Source organism: Gopherus flavomarginatus, chromosome 1, assembly GCF_025201925.1.
Source record: "Gopherus flavomarginatus isolate rGopFla2 chromosome 1, rGopFla2.mat.asm, whole genome shotgun sequence".
Classification (NCBI taxonomy): domain Eukaryota; kingdom Metazoa; phylum Chordata; order Testudines; family Testudinidae; genus Gopherus; species Gopherus flavomarginatus.
In genome coordinates this window covers 152,664,348-152,675,614 of record NC_066617.1, presented here as the reverse complement: position 1 = coordinate 152,675,614, position 11,267 = coordinate 152,664,348, and the positions used below count along the sequence as shown (strand labels likewise).

At 44.9% G+C, this 11,267-nt stretch overlaps 1 long non-coding RNA gene across 1 annotated transcript; it reads left to right on the top strand.

Annotated features, from left to right (window-relative positions):
• The first annotated feature begins 726 nt into the window (after nucleotides 1-726).
• On the top strand, nucleotides 727-10,063 carry LOC127047255 (uncharacterized). Its single transcript, XR_007773362.1, has 4 exons — nucleotides 727-927; nucleotides 1,346-2,633; nucleotides 4,802-4,946; nucleotides 9,397-10,063. It is a non-coding gene; the product is annotated as an uncharacterized LOC127047255 (long non-coding RNA).
• Nucleotides 10,064-11,267: the final 1,204 nt, after the last annotated feature.

Below are 11,267 nucleotides of genomic sequence, written 5' to 3'. Positions count from 1 at the left end.
TGATGCTTCACTTCCATTAACTTTCCCACAGTTCTTCTAGTTATTGTGTTTTCAGAACAACATTGCTGTGTTATAACTTAGTTTTTCAGAAATAACAGCTATTGCTCTTCCAGCATCTATGTCCATTCTGATCTTCACTCTTTGCCACAAAGGATTGCCAGATATGATTAATGCTATATTTATAACAGAGTCTCATATCAATATTGTCATTCCTACAGTTCCCATTTCAAGATTTTGGGTGTATGGAGGATTACCAGAAAGCAATCCACCATCTGGAACTCTGGTTAGATAGGTTGTCTTGTTAACATTTCTAACATACTGGCCTAGTTTGTGTGATTGTATCTCTCTCTAGTGGCTGGCTGGCAGTGACTATAACATCCAGCTACTTCCTACAGCTAACAGATGTATTGTGTTAGCACAAGTGGTGGGAGTTTGTGCATTTGGTGCTGAACACCTAGAGTTCATTCCCCAGTGATGACCATAGTTTTTGTCTGCCTGGTCTCAGGGGTGGCTGCTGTGATGGCAGTCACATTTTGTCTTTTGTATTCGTATGTTCCCATTTTGGATGCTGTCAACACTGGAATTCTTTAAATCTGCATCTCTCTGCAATAAATGTCTGATCCTCAAACAGTGAAACAAACAGAAGCTAGTTTGAGGCTTTGCACATGACAACCTTTTGTTCACTGTGAATTGAATTGTTAAAAGTAATCTGCAAATAAAACAATAAATAAATGAATAAAATTAAAAATTTTTTTTTTGCTTCTCTTTGATGTATAAAAAAGTCAGAACATTTCTTCTTTCTAAATAATTTGTTTTTCAGATTGTTTTTTATTTTAGGAATATCAAGTCTGGTCTTCCTTCCTGTGACGCTCTGTACCTCGGGGGAACACCCAGCACCCCCATGTTCATCTTTATAAAATGATTGTGGTATCCAATGCAAAGTTTGTCATGTTGGGTGTCTTCGGAAGGCTCATGATACATTGAGAATGGTTGTTATAGTGATGTTATAGTAATTGTTACAGTGATGCTATAGGTTATAATTTCATGTATATAGTTAAGAGGCTGAAAATGTATCCTCATGGCTTAAAGCAAGCCCAGACAAAAACTCTTCAGAAGCACAGGGGCAATTCATACCTCATCAGGGCATGGATGGGACAAACCCAGCCCAGCCTCACAGGAACAAAGGGCGCTGGCCTAAGCCTAGTTGCAGAAACTATCAGAGGCATCGCAAGAAACGAGATTGGTTTGGCATGATCTACCTTTTGTAAAATCATGTTGTATTTTGTCCCAATTACCACTGACCTCAATGTCCTTAACTACTTTCTCCTTCACATTTTTTTCCAAGACCTTGCATACTACAGATGTAGAAGCTGATCTTCTTTTTTGAGAAGCTGACAGATCTTTTAGACAAAGGAAATGCAATGAATCTAATTTACTCCGATTTCAGTAAGGCATTTGACATGGTTCCACATGGGGAATTATTAGATAAATTGGAAAACATGAGGATCAATATGAAAATTGAAAGGTGGATAAGGAACTGATTAAAGGCGAGACTACAATGGGTCGTACTGAAAGGTGAACTGTCAGGCTGGAAGGAGGTTACTAGTAGAGTTCCTCGGGGATCAGTTTTGGGACCAATCTTAATCTTTTTACTACTGACCTTAGCACAAAAAGTGGGAATGTGTTAATAAAGTTTGCGGATGACACAATACTGGGAGGTATTGCTAACACAGAGAAGGACCGGGTTATAATACAGGAAGATCTGGATGACCTTATAAACTGGAGTAATTGTAATAGGATGAAATTTAATAGTGAAAAGTGCAAGGTCATGCATTTAGGGATTAATAACAAGAGTTTTGGTTATATGCTGGAGACTCATCAGTTGGAAGTAACAGAGTAAGAGAAGGACCTTGGAGTATTGATTGATCACAGGATGACTATGAGCCGCCAATGCGATATGGCAGTTAAAAAAGCTAATGTGGTTTTGAGATGCATCAGGCGAGGTATTTCCAGTAAAGATAAAGGAGGTGTTAGAACCATTATACAAGGCATTGGTGAGACCTCATCTGGAATACTGTGTGCAGTTCTGGTCTCCCATGTTTAAGAAGAATGAATTCAAACTGGAACAGGTACAGAGAAGGGCTACTAGGATGATCCGAGGAATGGAAAACCTGTCTTATGAAAGGAGACTCAAAGAGCTTGGCTTGTTTAGCCAAACCAAAAGAAGGCTGAGGGGAGATATGATTGCTCTTTATAAATATATCAGAGGGATAAATATCAGGGAGGGAGAGGAATTATTTAAGCTCAGTACCAATGTGGACACAAGAACAAATGAATATAAACTGGACGCTAGGAAGTTTAGACTTGAAATTAGATGAAGGTTTCTAACCATTGGAGGAGTGAAGTTCTGGAACAGCCTTCCAAGGGGAATAGCTGGGGGCAAAAGACATATCTGGCTTCAAGACTAAGCTTGATAAGTTTATGATGGGGATGGTATAATGGGATAGCCTAATATTGGCAATTAACTGATCTTTGATTATTAGCAGGTAAATATGCCCAGTGGTCTGTGATGGGATGTTAGATGGAGTAGGATCTGAGTTACTACAGAGAATTCTTTCCTGGGTGTCTGATTGGTGAGTCTTGTCCACATACTCAGGGTTTAGCTGATCGCCATATTTGGGGTCGGGAAGGAATTTTCCTCCAGGGCAGATTGGCAGAGACCCTGGGGGTTTTTTTTGCCTTCCTCTGCAGCATGGGGCATGGGTCACTTGCTGGAGGATTCTCTGCCCCTTAAAGTCTTTAAACCATGATTTGAGGACTTCAATAGCTGAGACATAGGTTAGGGGTTTGATACAGGTGTGGGTGGGTGAGATTCTATGGCCTGTGTTGTGCAGGAGGTCAGACTAGATGATCATAATGGTCCCTTCTGACCTTAAAGTCTATGATTCTATTAAAAGAGAGTCACCCCCTTTTCCTTTGGTCAGTTTGGAACTGCGATAAGGTAATTCTCACTTGACTCTGAAGCGGGGGTGGGGGGGCAAAGTCAAGAGGGAAGAAAGAACATGATAAAAGGGAGAGACATTTGCTCTGCTCTCTCTCTCTATTCCACCTACATCTACACACACCACATCAAGTAACTGAAGCACTTATCAAAGGGGAGAGCCTGGCAGAAGAGCAACCAGCCAGCCTGTGGTGAGAAGCCTCTAAGTTTGTAAGGGCATTGAAAGTGTTAAGATTAACTTAGAATGTGTTCTGCTTTTATTTCATTTGACCAAATCCGATTTGTTACGCTTTGACTTATAATCACTTAAAATCTATCTTTTATAGTTAATAAATTAGTTTGTTTATTCCACCTGAAGCACTGTGTTTGGTTTGAAGTGTGTCAGAGACTCCTTTTGGTATAACAAGCCTGATACATATCTGTCAGTGTTACCTCCCCACTCTGAACTCTGGGGTACAGATGTGGGTACCCACATGAAAGACCCCCTAAGCTTATTTCTACCAGCTTAGGTTAAAAACTTCCCCAAGGCACAAATTCCCTTCCTTGTCCTTGGATGGTATTGCTGCCACCATCAAGTGATTTACAAAAATTCAGGAAAGGATCACTTGTATTCCCTATTCCTCAGAAATATCCCCCCAAATCCCTTCACCCCCTTTCCTGGGGAGATGTGAGAATAAAGATATATATATATACATATATATATAGGTTAACAGAATAATATAACCAATAGGTTAACCAAGTGAGCACAGACCTTTTGGTTTTTAGGACACTAAAAATCAATCAGGTTCTTAAAAGAAGAACTTTATTGTAAAGAAAAAAATTAAAGAATCATATCTGCAAAATCATGATGGAAGGTTAACTTTACAGGGTAATAAAAAGATTTAAAACACAGAGGACTCTCCTCTGGACTCAGCTTCACAGTTACAAAACAGGAATAAATCTACTTGTTAGCACAGGGAAAATTCACAAGCTAAAACAAAAGATAATGTAACACATTTCCTTGCCTTACCTACAATTTTTGTAATTTTAGATGGTTCATTTCAGGTATGTTTTCAGGAGATGTTGTACCTGCCTGGTCTCTCTCTGTCCAGAGAGGGAACAAACAAAGAGAGCACAAACAAAACCTGCTGCCACCTCAGATTTGAAAGTATCTTCTTTCCTTATTGGTCCTTTTGGTCAGGTGCTAATCAGGTTATTTGAGCTTCTTAACCCCTTACAGGTAAAGATTCAGTACAGCTGCCCAGTAGGGATTTTATGCTACCCTTATCTGTATGTTTATGACAATATCAATTTCTTTGTTAAATTAACAAATTTATATAAGCCTGCAGCGTCCAGCGGGCATAATTGGACACTGCAAGACAGAGGTTCCTAGAGTTGTGTCTGGGACCCGAGATATTGGCTAGTGTCATTCAGTTGCAAGTAGCTGGGAGCAGCTTACATACCAGAGACTGTGCATGAACAGCCCAAGAGTGGGGGTTCTCACAGCAGAGCAGGGTAAGGCTGGCTCCTAAAGTCAAGGATTGGAGTGACCTAGCAGATCACCAGTCCAGATAACACCAGAGGGGAACATCACACTTCCTTTGCTGGAGAACTCATTGGAGTTATCAGAGATGAGGACTGGGAGCTTCTTCAGTCCTTAATTGAAAGATTGCAGATGTTGAATCTTTGACAAGGTGAGCTTTTCTCCAACATGTTTCTCAGACATTTGAGTTAAATGAATGTTAATAAAACCATACCAAAAAGCTTAAAATGAAGTCCAAATAAAAATTGATTTGATTTTTTCCTTTTATTTTATTTCAGAGATTTATCGAGTCCTCTTCCTCATCTAAAATGCTTGCAATTTCATCTTTACTGCCAAATGGTTATATCTGGAGTAACAATATTAAGGAGACCAGAAGTGAATTTGAAATATAACAATGGAGTTTAATTAAAGAGATTAATTTAAGTGAGTTTCAGTAAAACTGCTCAAATCTCAAGAGCAAATTCCAGTTCCTGGCATCTCAGGTGAAGAAACTGTGCCCACCCAAAAGGGGAATAGGCATAGAAAAGAGTTGCAGTGGGAGTTGTTTGTTTCCAGAGTACTCACATCCGGCAGAGGGATGGCATCCAGGTTTGTTTTCACATTACAAAACCACAGGATTTAAAATCACTTAGGTGGCAGGTTTGACTCGGACTCAATGCCTTATCATTCTTGTGAACTCTGCTCTGTTGTTTCCTATACCCACCCACTAAACATTTCTCAATTTCTTATCAGTTTTTGTTTTGACAAGTTACTACAAAGAGCCCTAAGTGTCTGCTTTCATTCCTCCCATTCTTGATCTATTTGACACTGCCAGGTTAAGTACATTTCTGTTCAGTCAGAGAGGAATATTCCACAGGATGGTGAGACAATTGAAAGTACTAGAGGTGTGTGAAATGAAACAGAACAGGACCAGGCTTCTGCAGTAAAATTATACAGCAAGGGTGTATTATACTAGTAGTTGATAGACTGGCTATCACAGAGGTGTAATTCATAAAGTTATATGTGTAAAAAACTGAAAGTGGCTGAGAACTTAAAAATTGCACAGTAACTGACTGAGAATCCCAGTGATGATGGAACCTGATGATATTCTAAACAAAAGAGCTCTCAGCCATGCTTGGAGCTGTTTCCATCACATCGCATGGACTCAACAGCCCACTCTAGGTTTCAGAGTGATGTTTCAGGTTATTGTTTGTACTGGGTGTATGGTGTGCATGGTTGTGTTGTGTGGGGAGAGTTGTGATTTGTGCAGGTGGCAAGTGAGGAGTGTGTGCTTTGGTGTGAGGCAATGTGTGTTGGAGGTTATTGTGTGCACAAGCTGTGTTGTTGTGTAGTTGGTTTTGAAAAACTGTGGGAGTTGGTCAAAGTAATCCACTATCTGTGTAGTCTCCTTCGTGCAACCAATGAATCTGTTGCATGCAAATTGGCTGGAGAGTAAGTGTGCTGATTGATTGAATTACATCTTATGCCACACAATGGTGTAGAGAGACAAGGTGAGTGAGATAATATCTTTTATTGGACCAACTTCTGCTGGTGAGAGAGAGAAGCTTTTGAACCACACAGAGCGTTTCTTCTGTTCTGGGAAACTAACTTAAAGGCCAAGTCTACACTACAGACCTATATTGGTATAACTATAGCACTCAGAGGTGTGAAAAATCCACACCAGCAAGACATAGTTATATTGACCTAACCCCCCATGTAGACAGCGCTATGTCAACGGCACAGCTTCTCCCACCGACATACCTACTGCCTCTCAGGTAGGTGGATTAACTACGCCGATGGGAGAATCTCTCCCATCGGCGTAGTAGGGTCTTCACTAAAGTGCTACAGTGGTACAGCAGTGCAGCTGTGTCCCTGTAAGGCTACGTCTACTCTAGAAACTTCAAAGCGCTGCCGCGGGCTCCCAGCACGGCCCCAAGTGCTTGGAGCCTGTTCACACTAGCGCTTTAAAGCCAGCAAGTTAGAGCGCTATAGAATGTACGTGTAGACAAGCCCTTATAAGTGAAGACAAGCCTAAAGTGACAGGTTTCAGTGGTAGCCATGTTAGTCTGTATCAGCAAAAAACAAAACAAAATGAGTCCTTGTGGCACCTTAGAGACTAACAAATTTATTTGGGCATAAGTTTTCTGATGAAGTGGGTTCTAGCCCACGAAAACTTATGCCCAAATAAATTTGTTAGTCTCTAAGGACTTGGCTACACTTGCGAGTTAGTGTGCAAAAAACAAGCCTTGTGCGCACTAGCTCACTCCCCGTCCACACTGGCAAGGCACATAGAGTGCTCTGACTCCGCAGCTAGAGCGCTGCTGGTACTCCACCTCAACAAGAGAAAAAATGTTTGCTGTGCCTTGGCTACAAAGCATGGGCATTAGTGTGAATGAGGTGTTACATTACTGCGCTCTGTTTGGCCTTCAGAAACGACCCATAATCCCCTTAAGTGGCCACTCTTGTCATTGTTTTGAACTCCTGTAGGAATGCGGAAATGCCCTTTCAAAGCTCTGTTTCTGACAGCCGGCATGCAAGCCGTTACTGTGGAATGCTGTGTGTGAGAGAGAGGCAGGTGGGGGGGAGGTCTTCTGCTGTCTGAACTTACAAGACAGCATGCTGACATGCTCTCAGCCTCACAAAAACCCACTCTCTCTCCCCACACATAAACACAACACACTCTCTGTCACACTCCACCCCACCCGCCCCCATTTGAAAAGCAAGTTGCAGCCACTTGCATGCTGGGATAGCTACCACAATGCATTGCTCTCTGTGGCCATTGCAAGAGCTACTAATGTGGCCATGCCAGTGCGCTGTCAGCTGTCAGTGTGGACAGACTGCAGCACTTTCCCTACTGTGCTCACGAAGGCTGGTTTAACTCAAAATGCTCTACACCTGGAAGTGTAGCCATGCCCTAAGGTGCCAAAAGGAGTCCTCATTTTTTTTTCCCCAAGCCTAAAGTGTCACTTCTAAATACAGGTTTGAACAGCTTATTTAGTATAAGTAGTTAACACATATTTCAAGGGACCATTCACAGTGAAGTGGCCCATTAACACCCCTTCAGTCAAAGAGAGGAAATGAAGGCAGGGAGGGGAAACAACTGGGAGAGGGTTGTTTTTAGGTTACAGATTGTTGTAATAAACCATAAATCTAGCGTTTCTATTCAGTTCATGATTGTTAGTGTCTAGGGGCTTGGCTACACTGGAGAGTTGCAGCACTGGTGGTGGCTTTACAGCGCTGCAACTCACTCACCGTCCACACTTGCAAGGCACATCCAGCGCTGTATCTCCCTGGCTGCAGCGCTGGCTGTACTCCACCTCTGCCTGGGGAATAACGACTGCAGCGCTGGTGATGCAGCGCTGCTCTGCCAGTGCGGCCACCAAAAGCGCTGTTATTGGCCTCCAGAGGTATTTGGAGGTATCCCAGAATGCCTGTTCAGCTTCTCTGCTCATCAGTTCGAACTCTACTGCCCTGGCCTCAGGTGACCTGCCCTTTAAATGTCCCAGGAATTTTAAAAATCCCCTTCCTGTTTACTCAGCCAGGTGTGGACTGCAATCAGTGAATCATTCCAGGTGACCATGCCTCTACACACCAAATGAGCCCCAGCATGGAGCAATGGCGAGTTGCTGGACCTCATCAGTGTTTGGGGGGGAGGAAGCTGTGCAGTCACAGCTGCGCTCCAGCCGTAGGAATTACGATACCTATGGGCAGATATCAAAGGTCATGCTGGAAAGGGGCCATGACCGGGACACGCTGCAGTGCAGGATTAAAGTGAAGGAGCTGCCGAGTGCCTATTGCAGAGCCCACGAGGGAAACTGCCGCTCCAGCACTGCTCCCATGACCTGCCATTTTTACAAAGAGCTGGAAGTGATACTTGGGGGTGACCCCACCACCAATCCGAGGACCACGATGGACACTTCAGAGCGGGGGAGGGGAGGAGGAGAGGGGCAGGAGGAAACCGAGAGTGAGGGTACTGGGGTGAGCGGAGACCCCGGAGTCCCAGGAGGCATGCAGCCAGGAGCTCTTCTCAAGCCAAGAGGAAGGCAGCCAGTCGAAGCAGCCGGTACTTGGTGAAGGGCAAGCAGAGGAGCGGGTGCCCTGTAAGCGGCTTTTATTTTCAGGATGGAAATGTTTCAGGAGAGGAAGGAGGGTTAGGGCTGCATGCATGCATGCCTAGATGTGGAATAGCCCATTGATGTGGTCTATCACGTCGCGGTAATTGGCCTCGGTAATCTCTTCAAACGTTTCAGCCAGAGCGTGGGCAATGTGCTTGCACAAGTTTCTTGGGAGAGCCACTGTGGTCCTTGTCCCAGTCAGGCTAACGCGTCCGCACCACTGTGCCGCGAGAGGTGGGGGACCATTGCTGCACACAGGCAAGCTGCATAGGGGCCAGGGCGGAATCCGCATTGCTGTAGAAGACCCTCTCACTCTTCCCAGGTGACCCGCAGCAGCGAGATATCTTCCAGGATCAACTCCTGTGGAAAATGTTGGGAAACTGTTCAGTGTAGATGCCCCCTACAGCTGTTTGCTTTCCCCAGCAAACAGAAACCCCAGTACAGCCCTGAAGCAATCAGTCCCCCTTCCCAGGTGATCCGCAGCAGCGAGATATCTTCCAGGATCAACTCCTGTGGAAAATGTTGGGAAAGTGTTCAGTGTAGGTGCCCCCTGCAGCTATTTGCTTTCCCCAATGCACAGAAATCCCGAGGACAGTACAGCCCTGAAGCAATCAGTTACTCACCATTTCGGGGCTCCTGTGGGTTATTTGCGCTCTCTTTGGTATGGGAAAATTATGCTAAAGTGAAGACTGTAAACTCCTTCACTGTGTGGGAATAACTATTTGAGATACAAACAATGCTGCCTCTGTTAAGTGTTGCCTTTTTTGTCTTTCCACAAGCAACCTTGAGTTCTCAGCTGCCCGTGTTATCAACAGCTCAAAGACTACAAAACCTCCAGAAGAAGCCACGAAAAAGCAAAGACGACCTTCTGCAAGCAGTTATGGATCACTCTGCCAGAGAGAATCAAAAAGTGCAGGACTGGAGGGAAAGGGAAAGCAGGATCTGCCAGAGAAACGCAGCGGCCAGGAAGAAAAGCACAAAGTAGCTGATAAGCATCCTGGTGCGCCAAGCGGACTCTATCCAGGCGCTTGAAGCCATGCAGGCAGAGCACTACCACGCCGCCCCCACCCCCATCCCAAAGCTCTTTCCCTTGTGCCCCGATGTCAGCTCCAAACCCCCTTCCCCAGCATCCAGGTTCTTACCACCACCGGCTGCCTCCAACACCTGTACGTTCATCAACCAGCCCTGAGAACTACGACCCTTACCCTCTTCACTCAACCCCCATCACCATGCAGTATAGGCATCTTGAAGTGCAGCAGTCATTGCACAGCACTCCAGACAGGACATATACAAACCTGTGATTGTACAGTTCCCCACCACACACCCCCTGCCCTTTTAGGTTCCCAAAAAGTTGTGTGTCTGTCAATAAAGTTATTTTCTTTTCAATAAATGAATTCTTGGCTTTGAAAAGAGTCTTTATTATTGCAGAAAGTCAAAGATAGCTTAGCCCAGGAAAGAAACAGGCACTGCAAATCAGCTTAGGAAAAACAGATTCCTACTAACATTGTAACCACTGCACTTCACTCCCGTGCAAGGCACCAAACATTACTATTGGTTTTCAGCCTCAAATTCCTCCCTCAAGGCATCCCTAATCCTTGAAGCCCTGTGTTGGACCTCTCTAGTAGCCCTGCTCTCTGGCTGGGCAAATTCAGCCTCCACGCGTTGAATCTTGGAGGTCCATGCCTGACTGAATGTTTCACCCTTCCCTTCACAAATATTATGGAGGGCACAGCACGTGGATATAACCACAGGGGTGCTGCTTTCCCCCAAGTCTAGCTTCCCATAAAGACACCTCCAGCGTCCCTTTAAACGGCCGAAAGCACAATCCACAGTCATTCGGCACTGGCTCAGCCTGTAGTTGAACCGGTCCTTGCTCCTGTCAAGCTTCCCTGTATACGGTTTCATGAGCCAAGGCATTAACGGGTAAGCGGGGTCTCCAAGGATCATAATGGGCATTTCAACGTCCCCTACTGTGATCTTCCAGTCTGTGAAAAAAGTCCCTGCCTGCAGCTTCCTGAACAGGCCAGTGTTCCGAAAGATGCGTGCATCATGCACCTTTCCAGGCCAGCCTGTGTTAATGTCAATGAAATGCCCACGGTGATCCACAAGCTCCTGAAGAACCATAGAGAAATACCCCTTCCGATTAACGTACTTGGATGCTAGGTGAGGTGGTGCCAGAACAGGAATATGCGTCCCATCTATCGCCCCTCCACAGTTAGGGAAACCCATTTGTGCAAAGCCATCCACAATGTCCTGCACGTTCCCCAGAGTCACAGTTCTTCTTAGCAGGATGCTATTAATGGCCCTGCAAACTTGCATCAAAACGATTCCAATGGTCGACTTTCCCACTCCAAACTGGTTCCCGACCGATTGGTAGCTGTCTGGAGTTGCCAGCTTGCAGATTGCAAAAGCCACCCGCTTCTCCACCGGCAGGGCAGCTCTCAATCTCATGTCCTTGCACCGCAGGGTGGGGGCGAGCTCAGCACACAGTGCCATGAAAGTGGCTTTTCTCATCCGAAAGTTCTGCAGCCACTGCTCGTCATCCCAGACTTCCATGACGATGTGATCCCACCACTCAGTGCTTGTTTCCCAAGCCCAAAAGTGGCGTTCCATGGTGCTGAGCATTTCTGTGAAAGCCACAAGCAATTTA